The sequence below is a fragment of the Pinus tabuliformis genome, chromosome 6, assembly GCF_031772625.1.
Source record: "Pinus tabuliformis cultivar Carrire ecotype Pingquan chromosome 6, CPIR1, whole genome shotgun sequence".
Lineage (NCBI taxonomy): Eukaryota > Viridiplantae > Streptophyta > Pinopsida > Pinales > Pinaceae > Pinus > Pinus tabuliformis.
Genome location: NC_142292.1, coordinates 340,160,049 through 340,182,686, shown reverse-complemented (window position 1 = coordinate 340,182,686; position 22,638 = coordinate 340,160,049).

Sequence of the window (22,638 nt, the reverse complement as noted above, 5' to 3'; positions counted from 1 at the left end):
ATCTGCTTGATGTATTCGGCCCTTTTTTTGTGAAGCTTCACAATAAATGCACCCATCGTCTCGACAAACCCCTCGTTAAATAGATTATCCCAAGAGCTAGCTGCCAGCGTATCTGCATAACTTTCCCTGTTGTCTTTCAAGGCCTCACGTTCTAAAATGAAATGTTTTTCTGTTTCCACTTTTATGGAAGAACAAAAAATGCATACCCTTTCCTCCCACACTTCCTTTGGCCTTTTCCAGCGCCCTGTTTCACAACGGAGTTGATGAGAATTAGTCCTTAACTGAGCAATAAGAATTTTGGCTCTCCAAGAGATATTGGCCTCTATGTATGCTTTTGGTTGATGATTATGAGTGGGATTAAACACTTCAATATAGTAATTTTTCTTTCTTCCTAGCTCCTTCTCCCAAGTACGTTTGTGGAACTTTTCCATAACAAAAGCTTTTATCTCTTTGTTGTTTATGGGGCACGCGTTCAAGAAAATATCCCATTTACTAAACCATTTGTTATTTTGTTGCATCCAAGTTTTTTTGCTCTTGCACAATCTATCATTAAAGACAACCTTAGGCCATCTACCCTCTTCCATTTGCTCAATTTTTTTTAAATACCTTATGACTCGCACCATAGCAATTGCTTCAATAGGAGCAGTCCCTGTTTCACTTAACAAGATATCATAAGGAACTGCACTTTTAATCTTAAATTTGTTTGTAATCAAACGCTTCTGAATTTTCTCAATTTGTCTCCACTGCATGTCGGAAGTACTGCTAGCCCACAGTTCACAACCATATAGAATCACTAGAAGCCCAAAAAGAGTTTGAGTGGTCTTCCAGTCCCATAACTCTGCCTCTCTACACCTATTTTGAAAAGCATAAAATGCTTTTCAACCCCCCAAAGTTCTTTTCTTTCTACAACCATTCCAGCTTAGATTTTTGTTGAAGTCAATTCCGAGGTATTTGTAATCCGCAACTTCTTCCAAAATGTTGCCTTCAAAGTAGAACTTATGTTGGTTATGTTTTCTTTTCTTAGAGAAGACCACTACTTTCGTTTTGCTGATATTGACTTGCATCCCCACACTTCTACAAAAATGCTCAAGGGATAGTAAGTGCTCTTGCAAACCAAGAGCCGATTTAGCAATCAGAATAAGGTCATCTACATACAAAAGAAGCCTTATAACAAAATTGCACAAATAGATACCATCACCCCCTTGCGAATTTAACCACTCCTCAAGCTTGTCGATATATAAACCAAAAAGGGTAGGAGACAGTGGGCAACCTTGCTTGACCCCGATATCGCTTCTAAAACTTTCAGAAATGCCTGCTGAAGTTCTAATTTTGACTTTCACCTCTTCATACAGCCTATGCACAGCTGCTCTCAAATTTTTAGGAACCCCAAGTGCCTCCATTCTTTGCCAAAGTTTATCCCTAGGAACCGAGTCAAATGCTTTTCTGAAATCAACAAAGCAACAAAAGACTTCTTCCTTCTTCTCCCAAACTTTTTCAATGATGTCCTTAAAGTTATGCAATGATCAACTGTGGAATGCTTAGGTCTAAAACCTGCTTGCCCTTTAGCACGCTTATTTCTTTCTTCTGCCCACTTGCTAATTTTGTTTTCTAGCATGCTTCCAAATAGCTTTGCAAACAAAGGGTTTATCATGATGGTCCTATAATTTGAGGGATTATTGATGTCGTCGCTCTTGAAAAGAGGTATTGCCAGACTAGTTTTCCAATCTGTGGGGAGCCCTTGTTGTATGATGTTGTTGAAGATTTTTGTAATGTGAGGTGCAAGAATCTTTGAGCCCCACTTTAGATATTCTGCTTGGAGTTCAGCTAAGTCTTTTGCTTTTCCAACACCCAACTTCTTGATACCCATCTCTACCTCTTGTACCGTGAAGAGTTTAGTATCAGTGTTGACCAAGGGGGGAGGGTCAATTAAGGGATACAACATATCTTATCAATCCCATTGCTAGTCTATCAATATGCAAGAACATTAATAATATCACAAGAAGATACATAGGCTCGTATTAGCCTGTGCATTATACTCTACATAACCATGCATCTCATAACTAACATAAGGAACATGCTAATAATATTACTTTTGCTTACAACATTCCTTATTAAAATAATTTACAACTATTAACCAATACCATTCACCATGACTTTTAGCTCATCATTGCAAACAAAATCAGTAACCCAACATATCATTAATCATGGAACTTTGAACAACAATTTCAGTTCTTTATCATGGAAAAATGGATACACGTATATGATTTACTTAAGCTTACTAGATATTGAAGAAGGGAGAGCCACTCTCCACCCTACCATAGGCTCAACTGCAATGCAAATTGTTTTGCAGCTAGCTATCCCCAAGCTAGATTCGATGCATTGGGAGAAAGACTCACTTAATTAATATCAAGGATTCAAATAAGGTAGAGAACATGAAGGCTATTATCCTTCATAAATAGGAAATTTAGTGTGTAGCCTTTCAACCACTTAACCAAGGTATTTTATCTTTCACCGTGTTGCCACATTGGGCCTACACAACATAAAGAGAATCCTTCTCTAAGTCAATGGTCCCTAATTATTTCCCTTTTCACTATTTGTTTTGTGCATAGATCCAACAAACTTTCTTAGCAATTCTTTTTGGCCCTTTAGGCCAAACAGAAGGCTTCAACAATGACTTTCCTAACCAATTAGGTAAACCACAACTCCAAACAAGTTTTTATGTATTAAAAGGAAATTTCACTCACCTTTTGTTTAGATCCACATTCTTATAATCAACATGTGATTTTGGTCCATTCCACTGGTTACTCAGGTTCACACACACTCTCTACAAGTTGGATACCATGGCAATATCTGCTCAATTTCCTTGTTATGAAACCAGCTCACAAAAAGATAGAAAAGATAGATCAACGACTTAAAGCGTAGCCTCTTTGAGCGGGCAACCTCCTTTACATTACACAAATGAATAATTCTTCGATGATACAAATGACAGGACATCCTTTCTATATATATGAGTCTAAGGGGTCATAATATAATCAGAGCCGACATAAAAATAATAATGTAAGGGCACAACAATGACAATATTGGGCTTCTATGGGGCACAATAATAACAATATGGGCGCTACATGGGCACAAAAATATAATAAGGGGGCTGCACTGATAACAATAAGGGGTTACACTGGTAGTATAGGGACCTAACATGCCCCTTTCCTTCAAAAAGTGTTGTCCTCAACGCTTGAGTAGTTGTGGATGCTTCTATATAAAATTCTCATCCTCATATGTGGAATCTTTAGCGGGTAACTTCTTCCACTTGATGAGATACTCTAAATTTGATTGATTAGTAGCTGTCGATTTCTTGTTTTTGTGATGGCTTCCAGTTCCAATATGATTTTTCCTTCCTCGTCAAGTTCTGGCAATATTTTTTGAACTAGGATCTTCTCACCTATAACATTCTTTAAGCATGAAATATGGAAAACTGGGTGCACTCGGGAAGATGCAGAAGCTCCAATTTGTATGTCATAGTACCAATATTTTGTAGCACTTTATAAGTACCATAGTACTTTGGTGATAATTTATTATCTGTCTTAGCTTGCTTGAGGGACATTTGTTTGTATGGTTGTAGTTGTAAAAATACCCAGTCGCCTATGTCAAAACTTATTTTGTTGCAATGTTGATCAGCCTATTGTTTCACTCGGTTCTGCATGAAAGTGAGGTTATCCATTTTCTTCTTGATATGTCCTATCTTGAGAGTTTGAGGAGTGGTAATTCCTGCCAATGCATTACAAGATATGGTCGGATTCATTTCTTCTTTCTCTGGGGTTGGTTCCTGGTGTATATCCTCTTATTTTGACGTTCCTTGATTCTTTTCTTCCTCCTCTTCACAATCAATGTAAAATAATTCCTTCTCAACACACTTATGACCTTTAGTGTATTTGATATCATAACTGTAAAAAAGGTCATTTTCTCCTTTTTCTTCCAATTGTTATGGTGTCAACCTTGTAGATTTTGGAAGGTTAGGAGCAACAACACTTCCATCTTTATAATTGTGAGTGGTAGGATTTCTTGTTGCCATAATTTTACTTTCAATTTTTCTTTCCAACCTGAATGCCTTCTCTAATGAACTAGGTTTCCAAAGACGAAACTCATGTTGAATGTTATCCTTTAGATTCCCTATGAAGACATCAATCCTCTGCTTCTCTGGAATATCATTTACCCTTATATTCAATTTTTGGAAGTCCTCAATGTGCTCTGCCATTGAACCCTTTGGTTTGAGATTTACCAATTGGCTAAAGAAGGTGTTTCTCTTTGTATCCTCATAATGTGCTATTATTTCCTCTATTAAAATTGACCAGGTGACAAGTGGTTTACGAGAACAAATCCCTTTATACCATACAAACTGATTCGGTTCTAAATATAAAGATGCAATAGTACCTTTTGTGTGTTTTTCACATTATGTAGATCAAAATATTGCTCCATTTGTAGTATCCATGTTACGGGATCCTTGCCATCAAAATTCCTCATATCGATCTTTGGAACATGGTGGGTCTTCGATCCAACGTTAGAGTCTATGAAATCATGATTAACATTTATTTTTTTCTCATCGTGAGTTTCCTTTACTACCCTTTCGCCATTAGTAAGCATTTCTTGTAGAAACTTTGTCAAATTTGTCTTCAATTCTTCCATGTTGCCTTTAAGTTTTTCTTCTAAACCATCCATCTTAGCTTTTGTTATTTTTTGTAAGAGTGAATTTTGTTGCACTTGGTCTCGTAATTTTGATATATCATGTTGCATTTCTTCCTCTTCTTCATGAGTCATGCTAGAGATTTTAGGTTGCTTACTAGGTGTTTCCATTTTCTTTCTTCGAGGCATCAATTAATGATAATTATGCTTCACTAAGCCCTTTGAATTCCTTCAAATTAATTTTTCAAACCAAACTTATGCAAAATTTTAAAAAACTACACACCTTTTTTCACTTTCTAGGAGCTCGATATTGTATCTGATGTATCTCTGAAATTTCGAATCTCTAAGGTCTGAAATTGCAAACTGTGGTAGCCCTTTGAGTCCTCTTTCCAACGCCACCATTTTGTTCGAAATTGGATTCTCCAAGAAAGTGTTATACTCAATCTCCCAAGATGGCCTAATTATACACTTTTTCATTAGAGCAAACTTGTACGAAGTGCCACGTGTCATTGTTTCAACCTTCGGACTTGAAAACGATGCACAAAAAACTACAATCCATCCTCTTTCTGTAACTTCTTACAAAATTTCAATCTGATACTCAGAGAGAAAGTTATGACACTTTTCCCAAGGTCACTTGTTTGGGATGTAATTCGGGAGCCTGCAAAAACCCTAACTTCCTTGGATCATATCTCTGAAAATATAGCGATACAAGTTCTGAAATTCGGACCCGAGGATCATCGTGAATTCAGTTCAAATGGTTTTTTTTAGCGTCAGAAACGTCGCTGAAAAAAAGTTATAGCAAAAATGCCGCGATGACCTGTTTTGGAGCAGTGAAACCCTAGAATCCAAAGATTTGATACCAAATGTTATGAAACCAACTCACAAAAAGATAGAAAAGATAGATCAATGACTTAAAATGTAGCCTCTTCGAGGGGGCAACCTCCTTTACATTACACAAATGAACAATTCTTGGATTATACAAATGACAAGACATCCTTTCTATGTATAGGAGTCTAAGGGGTCATAATATAATCAGAGCTGACATAACAATAATAACGTAAGGGCGCGACAATAACAATAGTGGGCTTCTATAGGCCACAATAGTAACAATATGGGGACTACATGGGCACAACGATATAATAAGGGGGTTGTACTAATAACAATAAGGGGTTGCACTAGTAGGATAGGGACCTAACATTCCTTCTAACCAATCACAATCCCCTACTTTCCAATTTGGGGTCTCCTCTTGGCTATGTCATTAAACTTCGAGGGATCCAGATGGGCACAATACCTACACCTTCGAAGTAGTCTCATACCTCTCTTATTCTCCCTCATAATTGTTGGAAATAGGGTAGTTCAACTATCAAATCATAAATCTAGAAATTAAATTCAGGGCAAGATAGGAAACTTCCCTATTCCCCCTCATAACTTCCATCCGGCATCAAGATTCGTATTAGTTGTCCTCTTCTACATTTTTGGGAAATATATTAAACAAAATACATACTACATAAATTATAGTTTGTCAAGATGTTCATGTTGTCCATTCCGACATTATAAGTCTCAATTACAATTACAAATTTTGGGGTTTAAAACGGTTGTTACTTTTGTAATAGAGAAGTTTGTGACCAATCCATATATGATGTAATACGGAAGAAAACGTTAGTAAGGTAGTAGACAACCACAAGAAAAATACCATTATGCATCTAAAATTTCGTATTTGACACTACTCTTAGTCCATATGAGAAGTCCTAGCAAGTATAATGTCTTAAAAACTAGAATCGCAATACTACTATGGAAAAATGTCATAATGACTAAACTAAATAATAAAAATTAGCAATTTGCCTATAAGGACCCACAAGAGCCTCCATTCTAGTATATTCATTCAATTTTTCCTAGAAGGACCCACATGAGCCCCCATTCTGGTATGTCCATTACATATTCCCACTATATTTTAGTCTACAAGGTTGGAAACTCCTACAATATACTTTATTATTAGGATGGGAGTGTGCTAAGTTAGGGGATTTCCACCTTAATTCCAAGAGAGACTATTGTGAGATGGATCATCTATTCACATAAAATCCTAATTAGGGGGCATTTAATTACCACTTGAGGATTTGAATGGAATGGCACTACTTTAACAACAAAAAACTTCAATTCTCCAAGTTAAAATTTTAGTACCAAATATTGTCTATGGGAAATGATGGTAAAAGTTAAGAATTCATTCTCTCCTTCTCTCAACTCCCCTAGTTGATTCATCATCTCCAAAATAAAATCATCAGAAACCACCCTACACTGAGCCTCAACTATATTTTTTTAAGGATATGTTGTAGTTAATCCAACTCACACAATACATAACATACATGTCAAAGATTTTAGTGTCCCATAAAGGTTGGAGGAGGATATAAGTGCTAAGTTTAATAGGATACCTTCAATGGTTTTCCCAAATGCATGATATCCAAGGCTCCCTTGAATTTTAGTGCCACTACTCTAAGAAATGGATTGTTTAATTTCAATCGAGCATCATGGGCATCTCATCTCTTGGCTTTCCAACTTCTTGGTCAAGAATTTATTATCTTGTTATACTAACAAAAAAAGAGGTATTTCATCTTTTAGTAAGGGATTTCACTGAATGAAAGGAGCATATATCCCTTCCACTCGCAAAGATAGCTATCACCATCATAGATAGTCACATTTGATGAATATTTGTACTTTTTGCAAGTCTATTTGTAAATAATTTCTATTGCAACATTGTTTGTAACTCCATCTCCTCTACGTAATTTGAATTAAGTGGACACTATATGGAGTGATAAGGAATACTTGAAGAAGGAACAAAAAAGATTTACTATAAGGTCTTTGAGAAAACATAGTTTAATACAATTCTTAAACCTCTTTGATTTAGCTTAAACAAGTTGGTTAAATTATTGTAGTTTTTATACATTTGCATAAAATCATTGTGTAGGTCTAAGATTTATGCATGAAGTAACTAACCTTAATCAATTTTTACAATCAACAAGGTACTTAAGAGGAGTTATAAGGCCGCCATGTAGGCCCAAGATTTATGCATGAAGGAACTAACCTTAATCAAAATTTATAATCTACAAGGTTCCCAAGGAAAAGGGAAAAGATGGTCAAAGAGAAAAATATTTGGTGTAAGGATAAATAATTTTGCCAACCAATGAGTTGTATATTAACATTTATTAAATTTTTAGATGTATGGAATTGTAAATACCAAGTCAAATGGTAATAGATTTCGTGAAAATATGTCAAGCAAGGGAAGAATGTTATATATTGGCATTTATCCCATTAAGCTTTATATTGCTAAGGAGTTTGCAACTCACTAGATACTAATGCATAATCTTTCCACCCAAGGGAAATGGAAAAGTCATGTTTTCTAGAGTTTCTCATAGAGACAAACATTATGGTTTAGATGGATAAATAATTTTAAGTCACATAGATAAATTGAAGAAACTAGAACCAAGTGGTTATCAATGGTTATCTTTTTTTAACTTCACTAGTGTTACGAGATTTGAGAAGCAATCAAGAACTTGTTGGATAATGCAATATAATTTTGGTGCCTAACTCATCTTTCAACTAAGGTTTTCATTCATGCATTTGGAAAGCCACAGAATGATAATTTTGTTTAACTAGGCTATATGATTCATCAACAACCATTGGTTAAATATCATATAATAAAGACAAGCTTTAAAATAACTTAGATGTTATTTTTTATAAATGATTTGAATACCAATGGAATGCCATTTTTCTCCAAGGTAAACCTCACATGACCACTTCTTTTCCCCAAAATATCCATATGGAGAATGGCTCAATCACTAATCATAACACCAATGAGTAATCCAACGGGATTTAGCTAGACTCTAACCTCAATGAGACTAGAAATAAATACCTCATAACAACCTTCACCCTAAAACACTATCTTCAAACCAATTAAACTAACCCATTGGGCTATGCTAATGCAACCTATATTAGTTAATGTTATGAGATTAAGTGATTTAAAACAACATCAAAGCACAACTTTATAATCAAGGCAACAGAGAATATTTTTAATTAGGTTATCCCTTCCATCAACAAGGTTTGATTAGAGATAAGATAATAAAAACAAGATTTAAAATAAATTAGATGTTATTTTTACAATAAATGAATTGAATGTCAATGTAACTTCATTTTCTTCCAAGGGAAACTTCATAGGAGCGCCTCTCTTCCCCTTAATATCCATAATGAGAGTGGCTCAATCACTAATCACAAGAGCAATGAGCAACCCAACATGACTTACCTAGACTCGAACTTCAATGTGACTAGAAATAAATACCTCGTAACAAGCTCCATCGTGAAACACTTTGTTTAAATCAATTGAGTTAACCCATCAAGCTATTCGAATGTAACCTATATAAATTGATCTTATGAGATTAAGTGATGCAATAACAACATCCAAACACAAGTTTAGAATCAAGGCAATGAAGTATCTAGAACATGGAGTCATTTATCTTACATGAAACCATATGATAACATCATGGGGGGTGAACTAGTTAGGAAATGTCCTACCACATTCATTCATATTAGAAGTTATCAAAATTACTAAAAATTTGAATAATATATGGCTTGGTAATAAATGGGTGAAATGGAAATTTTAATATGCCCATGAATATTGGTATTGGGTGGCGCTCAAGTGACTAAGAGGGAAAAATGTTTCATTCATCACCTAGGCTCAAATCCCACGTTGTAGCATATTTTCTCTTCATGAGTTGATTGTTGTTTAGATATTGACCTAGCCTTAAACTCTGAAGAATTCAATTATGTTGGATAACATCCTAGGCATGAGGGTGTTTGGAACCACGATGTATAAAATATAATATAAATCCTTATGCTTGATAATAAACCCTCAAACTTTAAACATACCCAAATACACCTTCTCAATAATAAACATAAGGAATAAAAAAAAGACCCTTAAAGGTATGGGTAAACATCATCAAATACTTTGTATGGAAGGAATTATTACACAAGTCATGCTTGCTACCAAATACTTTCAACATATCCAATAAAATGACACCCATGTATATTTATACTTTCTCATGAGTATTCCTATGGGTGAAAACTATTCATTATTATATTATTTCCTCTCAACTATCTAATTGGTCTAGCCCCAAGGGATAACTCAATTGGTCTAGTTCTTGTTGCTAAGTACATTTCCAATTGGGAGGTCACAGGGTCAAATCTCTTCGATGCCCTTGGGGTTAGGCCCAACCAGATAAGCTAACAAGTAGATCCCTTCGGGTGGATCTACCTAGATTATTACCCGTGGATGTAGCGGCCACTCAGTGACCGTGAACCACTGTTGAAAAAGAAAACTATCTAATGGATCTATTTATTACACAACAACTACTAAGTGAGTATATATATATATATATATATATATAGAGAGAGAGAGAGAGAGAGAGAGATATAAACAAGAAAGAGTAGACGATTTTATTAAATTTGCCCCTGGAAGCAACAAAAGAAACGAGAAATTCCTTGCATTTATACCTTCTTCACAAGATCTTCTACTGAGAAATTGACTAAGATTATAGGAGACAAATCCCAGTATCTTCCACGATTTCTACAACTAAGACTCTCCTCGTGATTACAAGATCAAATTCTTACGAATTGTAAACATAATAATATGCAGAAACAATACATTGACTTATTTGGGATACTTTTGCAACAAGGAGTCAACACAAAGTTGGGATCCTGAAGCTAAATTGACATCTGCTTCACGTTCCCATTTTTCCTTATGGGATTTATGGCCTCTTGTGAGAGGTAGTTCTGTTGCATTTGAGGAGTGATTTTCCAACATTGCCTCATGTGCTTGACATAGTGTGAGTTGCTTTGATTGTCATAGCTTTTGTGTAAAACGGTGGAGTATATCTACTCATCTCCACAAGCTCAAAATCTGACATTGTTAATACTTTTGCCACAAAGTGTGATTTTGTATCTGAAGAGACAATCATTGAAAGACCTTTCTCTTCATTCTTCCCCGACACTGCTAAGTTCCCTTGATCCCCCTTTGGGGTTTCATCCAGAGGAGTAATTTTGTCTTGTTTTGGATCTTGAACAATCTCAATTTATTTATTTTTGCTGAGAGAAGGTTCCAAAACTTCTTCAACAGATTTCTTTGGAGCTACAACCTTGTTCTGTTGATTCTTCCTTCATTTTTGAACTGGTTGAAAATTTCCCTCATTATATATTTGGGTATGGGTTTGCCCTTCATTAGAGACAATACCTTGGGCTTGATCATCCTTTTTTTGTTGAGGGAAGTTTTGGCCAAGTGCCCATTAGAATGACATATGATGCATTTAGAGGGAATCTTATCATAGTCCAATTCTTGAATATGGCTCCATTCCCCTAAATTTATTTTTAGGGCCCCTAGTAAACCTTCAGAGAGATTTACTTCAACACAAATGCGAGCACAAGAAAATTGGCCTCATTTTGGTTTTGCTTTGTCCATATAGCGACCCAACTTATTTCCAATCTCCTTTTGTGCACCAGGTCCCCAGTAGTCAAATCCACGCTGGCACATACGTAATTTCAAAATTTGGATTCAAATCTAGAGTCCATGGGGAGATAAAGAGGCCTCTGGTCCTCATAAAATATGGTCTTGATATGAAAATCAGATCTCTTTCCAGTTTATTCACAAATAGAAAAACATAGAAACCCTTGTCTACTGCAAAGAAAATTACATGACCTTGAAGCTTGGGGTTCCATTGTTATGTGATCCAGGATTCATCAACTTTTCGATTCGGCCATAAGCCCATAAACTTTCCAAACAATGCTTTTTCTGAGAGGGCTAAGGCTCCCTTGCATGGATCTTACGGAGAGAGTTCTACATCTAGAATCTCAACTAATTTCTTCACAAAATCTTGAGGGGGAGAAGAAGGCCCCCATGTTTTCTGCGCCTGCAACGACCTCCTCCATAATGAGCAGAGGAAAATAGATCTGCAAGATCAGATATGAGAAGCCTCTTGTGGAATGTCAGTAAAATGCAAGCTCGAACTTTACAAGAGTCACAACTTCAGTTTCGAGGGTCTCTTTCAACAAAAACTATTCTTCAACGGCCAAATCACAAGATGGAGTCCAAGATCAAAGAGTGATAATCTCTGCATATCATATTTGAGCTAGTTGATGCTGCGACTAGGGAAACCCTAGCCTCCAAGAGCTAGGAGTCACAAAGCTCATTTTCCTCTTTTGCTTTAGACTTGAGCATATTTATATTTCATGATTATGGACAAATTACATTTATTATCCTTTTGGGTGCCTCTCTATGTATTCCATATTATCCTCGCTAAGTACATTACATAAGGGAAGAGCCCATTGGGTTTCATAAGGAATTACATTATATAGAGTTTTAAAAAAAATGAAATAAAGGTATATAATGGGTGTAATTTACAAATAGATATGGATATAAAGGGAGGAAGAAAGCCAAGTTAGTTAAGCTTGGCTTGACCAAGCCAGTCATGGTAATTTTGAACACAAAGGAATGAGGAGGCATGACTTAGATTAATAAATGAAAGATGGATGATAATACTAATAATTTAATTTTAAGGTCACATTCAAGCCAAATACCAAATTGGTGCATGAGACCCCCTTGCTTATGGGACAAGCCCCATCCCCCCTCCCTGCCGTGACCCCCTTCACACAACAATTTCACTATTAAAGCCATGGAGTTGTGCATACTCTGCATTGTAGTATAATTGTTCTAATTTTTTACCCTTTTCTTGGGTATATTTCCTGGTCAATTTCGCTCAAAAATTGGCAATGATTTGTGGGAATTACAAGTTTGAGTTGTGTAATTTGTACTATCCAAGTGTCTTGGGGTTTTTTCAGGGCATTGAATTCATTTATGCATTAAGAAATGCAATTTAAACAATGAAAACTTATAATCTCACCAAGAATTGTATTGTCGAATTTCAATGAAAAAGGTAAAACACCCTTTTGGATTTGAACTTGTGTTCTCTAAAGAAGGGACATGTTCTTAACTATTGGGCGAACTCAAATTGTATTAAAACTCATATTTTTGTTAGATATTTTAAATATTGATATTCTAAGTTTATTGCACCAAGAGGTACTCTCCAACCCAATGTGGAAGAGATGTTGTAATGTCGAGTTGTGCTTGTCCTGTTAAACATTTTGACTCTGTAAAATTACATAAAAATAAAACTAAAAAAACAAAAATAAAAATAAAATAATTAATATTTATAATTACTAGTAACATATTTTGACTAGGTCAAATTACGTAAAAATAAAAAATAAAATAAAATAAAAGAAGAAAGATAAGTAAATATTTATAATTATAATTAAACCAACCTAGATCCATCATAATTCTAGATCTACCAAAAGTTGAGAGTGACCAAATCTCTTTTTACTCTAAAAGAGGTTTGCACCTCAAGAGATTTGACCCCTCTTGAGGCTTGGTAGATTTAGAATTACGACGGACCTAGGCAGGGTTAATTAATAATTATAATTATTAATTTTATTTTATTATTTTTATCTAATTGGACGAGGTCAAAATATTTTATTAATAATTATAATTATATTTTTTATTTTATTTTTATTTAACATCTCTTCCATACTAGGTTAGAGAACACTTCCCAACTAAATAAATTTAATCTCTCTCTCTCTCTCTCTCTCTCTCTCTCTCTCTATATATATATATATATGATTTTTAACTTTTTAAATTGAACGTGGATAAAGTTTTACTTTATTTATTTGTATTTGTTTAATTAAGGTAATTTTAAAAAGAGTTGTCTTTAGTGAGACTTTTTGGAAGCTTTTTCGGTCTAATTTTTCTAAAATCCGACAAGAATTTATTGAAATCACAAGCTTCATGGGTAACCCCTGCACAACAGAAGTGCCCGAGGGGTTTTTCAGGGTTCTGAATCCATATATACAGTCAAAAAACCAGCTTAAATAACATAAATCAAGATTTCACCTCAATTTTTTACACGGGCTCCGGCACCAGAAAGTCCAAAAAGTCGCACTGAAGACAATTCCATTTTAAAATCCCATAAATAGCTTCTTCCATAGTCAACTTATGAAAATAGTTCTTAAAATCATGATGAATAACTTTGGGTAAAAGATTTCTATCAAATTTGAAAAAAAAAAAAAAAAAACTAAGTTTTTAGTTCTTTCCTAATATATATAGGAAGAAAGAAGAAAGAAATTATTTTAACGTCCACGAGGCTAAATATAACCTATGGGACAGATTGCTTCTTCATCTGCTTGATGTATTCGGCCCTTTTTCTGTGAAGCTTCACAATAAATGCTCCCAGCTTGTGAATAAACCCCTTGCTAAATAGTCGTGGACGAAAATCTGCCAAAGACATATTGAAAAATTAAAAAGCAATTATTAATATCCATAGATAAAAGTGATATTAAGTCATAGGACATAAATGTGATATTTACTACGTGTCCCAAATTGGTTACACAATGACTTGCAAAATTGGTTATAGATAAATTTTACAAATTGGTTACACGATGACTTGCAAAATAATAAAATAATAAAATTGGTTTAATTATAAACCGTTTATGAATCTTAAGGGTTTTTGTGACACCTCTCACTATAAAAGTCCTTGCAGATGAAAAGCAAATTCTAGGTCTCTTGGCAATGTCCTTCACTACCTCATATTCCCTACACTTTATGTTGGATATCTTACCCCAAGTGGGTAGAGGTGAGGTATGAGGGGTTTGTTATGGGCTTGTTTCCTTAATGATTTCACTAAGGTGCTTCCAATTATGATGATCAATCTATTTTCATTTCCTTTCCATTATTCTCTGCATCTAAGGGTTGAGAGGGGCTTTTAGGACTAAGGTAGATCTCTACTCCCTCCTTGTGATATTCAAATTCTTCTTAAGTACCCTAACTCTTAAGAAGAACTTAGCTTTGGAGTCACTGATTATGAATGTTGTTTTATCCTTATACTATATAGCGTATTTTTTCTTGTTAATCATAAATTTAGAGTAAATTTATCCTTCCTATTATATTTCCACTCAAAATATGTCTCACCAAAATTTGATACCAGATAAAAGAGATAACATCGCAATATGCTAACCACTCAATTATCCCATAAGAATACTCTTATTGTCATTGGAATTGAAACACCACCTCATTTTTGTAAAAGATTTCCTATACCACTCTGCAAATCGACTTACAAATTTCTCAGAGGGCAGCGACTAAGAAACCTAATTGCCACCATTCTCCCTCACCCTTCAGATTTCTCACTCCGTCCAAATAGTTCCATTATGTAACAATTTTAATATTATTATAAAGAGCATCTCATGTACTCGTGACTACTCGAAAACATCTGAAATTTAAATGATCCAAAAGTATTTTTAATAGAAGGTGGTATTGTAGTTTTATATCAATAGATGAGCACTACTTTGAGAATATATAAAATATGCCATGTTGTCAGCCAACCTAAAAAGTAAAATCTGAGCTCTTCCATGCAACGTATGGTATCGCCTTCGAATTAATTTATGAGATCGTTCACCGCTGAAAAAGTTGAGATCTGTCTTTACAGCCTAAAATTTTTATTCTCTGCGTATCATTGTTGAAAAATCATCGTGACCATAAAAGTTGACTTGGCTCGTGGGATGATATATAAAATGATAAATATATCGTTTCTTTGGGGAAGATTTCGAGGGTTTTGAATACATGCTTTCTCTTTTTCTTTCCAACACTTTTTGGTGATTTATATGAATAGATCTTAATATATTAAGAACATAGCAAAATATGCAAGCAACACGTGTAAATTAAATTTAGTAGTCGCCTGTTCTTTTTCATTTGAGGCACTTTTGTCCATTCCTCCTGTGGGTTTTGCAATAGTGTTTATGCTTCTTACACCACCTTCTTTTCTATTCTTTTTGGTGTTTTTTTGGTGCTTTCAATGTCTTCTTGCTTGAGAACTTGCTTTGTATTCCAGGATAGCTTGGCTTTGTGCTCTTTCTCTACTACATTGGCATGGCCTACATTTCTTGTGTGTTTTACATTGACATGGCTTACATTTCTTGCGTGTTTTTTCTAGAACATTTTTTTTCCTATGGCATAGTGGGATGCAATATGCCCTATTTTGAAGTGTATTGAAGTAGCCCTTATATTCGAAGAAATTATGTTTGTAGTTGAGGGGTTGTGCCCATGTGTAGTATTTTTTTTATCAATTTGACCTTGATCATGAAGTTTTTGTTGAAATTTGTGTCCACATATATGCAGGGATATATGATTAAGTGTCTCTTTTATGGTTCTACACCTTTGAAGTGGATTTTTCTCAAGAATTTTTCAATCGCTTTTAATGATTCAAACCTTGTACATGCTGGGGGAGATTAGATGTCCTTACCCACATTGGAGTAGAGGAAAGAGAGCTTTTGAATGAATTGAAGGTTAGAGTCCATGGTTTCATGTGTATCCCTACTTTGCCTCAAAAGCATGCGCCAAAGTTGAGGACAATATATCTTTTGTGTGTCTTTTGCAAGGTTGAATTGTAAAATGAAAAAAACCTTTCACGCATGGGTATGTAAAGGCTCCTCCCTTTATTTTCAATCTTCACTTTGTTGTGATCCATTTTGTTTATATGGTAGTTTAGGCTAGAGGCCATTGATTTTGCAAATGAGTCCATGTTCATTAAAGACATATGATTGTTCCACTCATTTGCTAACATTGAAATGGATGGTGTTAGAGCGTCATTAACAATTCTTACACATGGGAAGTGGCAATTAGTCAGTGAGAGCCTCATTGGGTTGATTTTAAGAAGGGAAGCTTTGAAAGACATCCTTTTTAAACTAAGGGAGATAATGTCGTAGAGGTATTAAGAGCATGCAAGATCAAAGAAACTTAGGTAAGGTAGATCACTAGTTCTATCTACATTGCAAAGGACCTCAACCAAGTGGGATCTATTGTAGTGGTGGCTTACAGAGAGATATCAAAAGATGGTAACATTTTTGGATTTTTAGACTCCTTATCACCTGCAACAGTATGTGTCGTGTTGGCCACCACATCGATTCTTCCATACCAAGCTTTCCATGTCACCACACCATGTTGGCATGTTACATCATCAACATTTTAGAATTCCGCGTCATCCAAAACTTGTCAACATGCCATGTCAATGTCACACAACAACTTACAACATTAGCACCCACCTACATATAGGGCCCAAAGTGCTCACATGGACTCCACGTATCCTGTTATGAAACCAGCTCAAGAAAAGATAGAAAAGATAGATCAACGCCTTAGAATTCAGCCTCTTCGAGGGGGCAACCTCCTTTACATTACATGAATGAACAATTCTTGGATGATACAAATGAAAAACCTCCTTTCTATATATAGGAGTCTAAGGGTCACAATATAATCCAGCCGACCTAACAATAATATTATAAAGCACAAAAATAACAATAGAGGGATTCTATGGGGCACAATATAACAATATGGGGGTAATAGGGGCACAACAATATAAATAAGGGGTATAACTACAATAGTAATGGGGTAATCACTAGTATTATAGGGACCCAACATGCCCCTCTCCTTCAAAAAAGTGTTGTCCTCAACGCTTGAGTAGTTCTGGATACTTCTGCATAAAATTCTCATCCTCCCATGTGGAATCTTCAGCGGATAAGTTCTTCCACTTGATAAGATACTCTGAAATTGATCGATTTCGTAGCTGTCGAGTTCTTGTTTCTGTGACTGCTTCCGGTTCCAATATAATTTTTCCTTCCTCGTCAAGTTCTGGCAATATTGTTTGAATTGGGAGCTTGTCACCTATAACCTTCTTTAAACATGAAACATGGAAAACTGGGTGCAATCGAGAAGCTGCAGGAAGCTCCAATTTGTATGCCATAGTACCAATCTTTTGCAACACCTTGTACGGACCATAATACTTTGGTGATAATTTATTATCCTTCTTAGCTTGCTTTAGGGACATTTGCTTATATGGTTGTAGCCGTAGGAATACCCAATCACCTACATCAAAACTTCTTTCACTGCGATGTTGATCTGCCTGTTGTTTCATTCTATTTTGTGCCAACACGAGGTTATCCTTTAAGAGTTGGAGGACTTGTTGTTGATGTTCGATGTGATGTTCCACTGCCTGAACCTTAGAATTTTCTCTTAAATATGATGTGATGGATGGTGGTTGATACCCATAAAGTGCCATAAATGGGGTCATTTTTGTTGCTGTATGGAAGGAAGTGTTATACCACCATTCAGCCAGAGGCAACCATTTGACCCATTGTGTCTGTTTATCAGATACAAAGCAACGAAGATATCCTTCCAAACATTTGTTTACTATCTCAGTTTGCCCATCAGATTGAGGATGATAAGATGAGCTATGAGCTAACTGAGTACCAAGACAAGAAAATAATTCTGTCCAAAAATTTCCAGTGAAAATGGGATCTCTGTCACTTACAATAATCTTTGGGTTTCCATGTAGCTTTTGAACTGTTTCCATAAATGCAGTAGAAACTGTACTGGCTTTAAATGGATGTGATAATGCACAAAAGTGTGCATACTTGGTAAGTCTGTCAACTACCACCATGATGACACTCTTTCCCTCAGACTTGGGTAAACCTGTGATAAAATCCATTGAAACCTCCTCCCAACGTTGGCTTGGAATGGATAAAGGTTGTAATAGACCCGGTGTCTTAATTGTTTCAACTTTATTTTGTTGGCAAACCAAACATTCCGCCACAAACTTTTGAATATCTGATTTAAGGCCATCCCAAAAAAATTCCTTCTTAACCCTGTGGTAAGTTTTTAAAAATCCTGAGTGCCCTCCTAAGGGAGAAGTGTGCAATTCCATAAGAATCTTTTGTTTTAGCTGGGAATTCTTACAGAGGTATAAGCGATCTTTGTACCATAACGAATCATTTTTCCAGCTAAATGTATCAGAAGTACTGGAATCTTGTTGTAGCTTTCGAATAAGTGCCCACACTTCTTCGTCATTCTTCCATTCCTCCCTTGCTTCGTTTATCCAATCTGGTTGGATAATAGAAATGGCACACAACAATGCTTCCACATCCTCATCCTTTCTTGAGAGTGCATCTGCCACCACATTTTGCTTCCCTTTTTTGTAGATGATTTCAAAGTCATAACCCAACATCTTTGTGACCCACTTTTGTTGCTCTTCAGAGGATAATCTTTGTTCTAAAAAGTATTTAAGGCTATCATGATCCGTTTTTACCTTGAAGTGTCTTCCCATTAGGTAGGGTCGCCATTTCTTAAGTGCATGGAGTATTGCCAACATTTCCTTCTCATAAATAGCTTTGCTTAAAAACTTTCCCTTGATTGGACGACTTTCAAAAGCAATGGGTCTTTCATCTTGCATTAGAACAACACCAATTCCATTTCCTGAAGCATCACATTCCACAATAAAGGTTTTTGTGAAGTCCGGTGTAGCTAAGACCGGTGCTTGGCACATTGCCTCTTTAAGATGTTCAAAGGCCTTTGTTGCTTCCGGAGTCCATGAAAATGAATCTTTCTTCAATAATGTTGTTAGAGGTGCTGCTATTCTCCCATAATTCTTAACAAACTTGCGATAATACCCTGTCAACCCAAGAAATCCTCGCAGATGCTTTATGGATGTGGGGATTTTCCATTCCTTAATGGCTTTAATTTTGCTAGGGTCTACCTTAACTCCTTCATGAGATACAATATGACCCAAATATTCCACCTCCTGGACTCCAAAGAAACATTTGGATCTTTTTGCATATAATTGTTTCTCCTCCAATAGTTGTAGCACCCTGTCAACATGTTCAACATGATCCTTCCAAGACTTGCTGTAGATTAGTATATCATCAAAAAATACTAACACAAATTTTCTAAGGAATGGTTTGAAAATTGAATTCATCAAACCTTGAAATGTTGAAGGTGCATTGGTAAGGCCAAAAGGCATGACCAAAAATTCATAATGACCCTCATGAGTTCTAAATGCCGTTTTCGGAATGTCTTCAATCTTCATTCTGATTTGATGATATCCCGAACGAAGATCCAACTTGGTGAAGTAAATTGATCCATGCAATTCATCCAGTAATTCATCAATGACAGGAATGGGGAACTTATCTTTAATAGTGAGCTTGTTGAGCTCCCTATAATCTGGACACATGCGCCATGATCCATCCTTCTTGTGCACCAATACTACTGGAGCTGAGAAAGAACTTTGACTCGGTTGAATTATACCAGCCTCTAGCATTTCTGCAACCATACGTTCAATTTCACTTTTTTGGACATAGGGATATCTGTACGGCCTGATGTTTGGAGGAACACTTCCTGGAATCAGATGAATAGCATGATCATGATCACGCATAGGTGGGAGACCTTTGGGAGTCTCAAATACCTTGGAATGATTGTCCAGACTTTTTGGAGATCTGGAGAAATAGATGATTCCAATGTGGAAACATCTAGCGAACATAATTGTGCAATTACACCTCTTTGCTCCTTTTTTAGAAGCTTTGTCATACCATTAGAGCTGATTATCTTTCCTGGTTTCCCTGCAATACCCCTTAATTCAACTTCCTTTCCTTCCGCAGAAAATTTGATGAAAAGTTCTTGAAAATTAAAAGCTATTGTACCCAAGGATTGTAGCCATTGGACTCCTAGTACAACATCAGCACCTCCCATTGGAATGGAAAGCATTGGGCTAGTCAATACATATTCTCCCATGGATAGCTTGATATTATGGCACTTTCCAGAGCAATTTATTGTTCCTCCATTTGCAATCATCACTTGACACTCTGGTGCTGGATATAGGAAGCAATTCAATTCTTTTGCTACCCTACAATGAATAAAATTGTGGGTGCTTCCTGAATCAATCAACACTATTACCTTTTTCTTCTTGATTTGTCCTTCTATCTTGATGGTTTGAGGAGTGGTAATTCCCGCCAATGCATTACAAGATATGGTCGGATTTATTTGTTCTTCATCTAGGCTTTGTTCCTGGAATATATCCTCTTCTTTTGACCTTTCTTGCTCCTTTTCTTCTTCCTCTTCACAATCTATGTAGAATAATTTCTTCTCAGCACACTTATGACCTTTTGTGTATTTGCTATCACAATTGTAACAAAGCCCTTTTGCTCTTTTTTCTTCCAATTGTTGTGGTGTCAACCTTGTAGGTTGTGGAAGACTATGGGCAACACTTCCGTCTTTATAGTTGTGAATGGTATGCTTCCTAGTTGCCATAATTTTGCTTTCCATTTTTCTTGCTAACCTGAATGCCTTCTCTAATGAATCAGGTTCCCAAAGGCGCACATCATGTTGGATATTATCCTTTAAAGACCCTATGAACACATCAATCCTATGCTCCTCTGGAATATCTTTTACCCTTATGTTCAATTTTTGGAACTCCTCAATGTGCTCCATTATTGAACCCTTTTGTTTGAGACTTATCAATTGGCTAAAAAAAGTGTTGCTTTTTGTATCCTCATAATGTGCTATCAATTCTTCCGTAAAAATTGCCCAAGTGATAAATTGTTTACGAGAACAAAGCCATTGATACCATACAAACTGATTTGGTTCCAAATATAAAGTTGCCATACGTACCTTTTGTGTGTTTTGCACATTATTGAGATCGAAGAATTGCTCCATCTGTAATATCCATGTGGCGGGATCCTTGCCATCAAACTTCCTCATATCGATTTTTGGAACATGGTGAGTCTTCGATCCAACATTAGAGTCTATGGAATCATGATTAACATTTCTTTTGTTCTCATCATGAGTTTCCTTTACTACCTTTTCACCATTAGTAAGTATTTCTTGTAGAAAATTTGTCAAATCTGTCTTCAAATCTGCCATGTCTGTCTTCAAATCTGTCTTCAAATCTGCCATGTTTGTCTTCAAATCTGTCTTCAAATCATCCATTTTAGCTTCCATGCCCTTCATCTTAGATTCCAAGCCATTTATCTTAGATTCCACGCCATTTATCTTAGATTCCACACCATTTATCTTAGCTTTTGTTAGCTTTTGTGAGCGTGACATTTGTTGCACTTGTTCTTGTAATTTTGATATATCATGTAGCATTTCTTCCTCTTCTTCATGAGTCATGCTAGAGCTTTCAGGTTCCTTACTAGGTGTTTGCATTTTCTTTCCTCGGGGCATCAGTTACCGATAATAATGCTTTACTATGCCCTTTGAATTCCGTTAAACCAAGCTTACACAAAAATTAAAAAAAAAAACTACACACCTTTTTTCACTTTATAGAAGCCTGATATTGAATCTGATGTATCTCTGTAATTTTAGATCATCCAATTCTGAAATTGCAACCTGTAGTAGCCTTCTGCGTCCTCTTTCCAATGCCACAAGTCTGAGCCCAATTGGATTCTCCAAGGAAGAGTTATGTGAAATCTCCCACAGTGACTTGCTTTTAGACTGGTTCAGTAGAGCGAACTTGTACGACGTGCCACGAGTCACTGTTTCAACCTTTGAATCTGAAACACACATACAAGAAACTACAGTCCGTCCTCTTTCTGTACCTTTTTACGAAATTTCAATCCGATCCTCAGAGAGAGAGTTATGACGATTTTCCCCAGGTCACCTGTTTTGAATGTAATTCAGGAGTCTGCAAAAAGACCAACTTCCTCAGATCATATCTCCGAAATATCGCGCGAAAAGCTCTGAAATTTGGACCCAAGGTTCAGCGCCAATTCTTCTCAAATGGGTTTTTTTTGCGACTTCTGAAACGTCACAGAAAAAAAGTTATAGCGAAAATGCCACGATGACCTGTTTGGAGCAGCGAAACCCTAGAATCCAAAGCTCTGATACCAAATGTTATGAAACCAGCTCAAGAAAAGATAGAAAAGATAGATCAACGCCTTAGAATTCAGCCTCTTCGAGGGGGCAACCTCCTTTACATTACATAAATGAACAATTCTTGGATGATACAAATGAAAAACCTCCTTTCTATATATAGGAGTCTAAGGAGTCACAATATAATC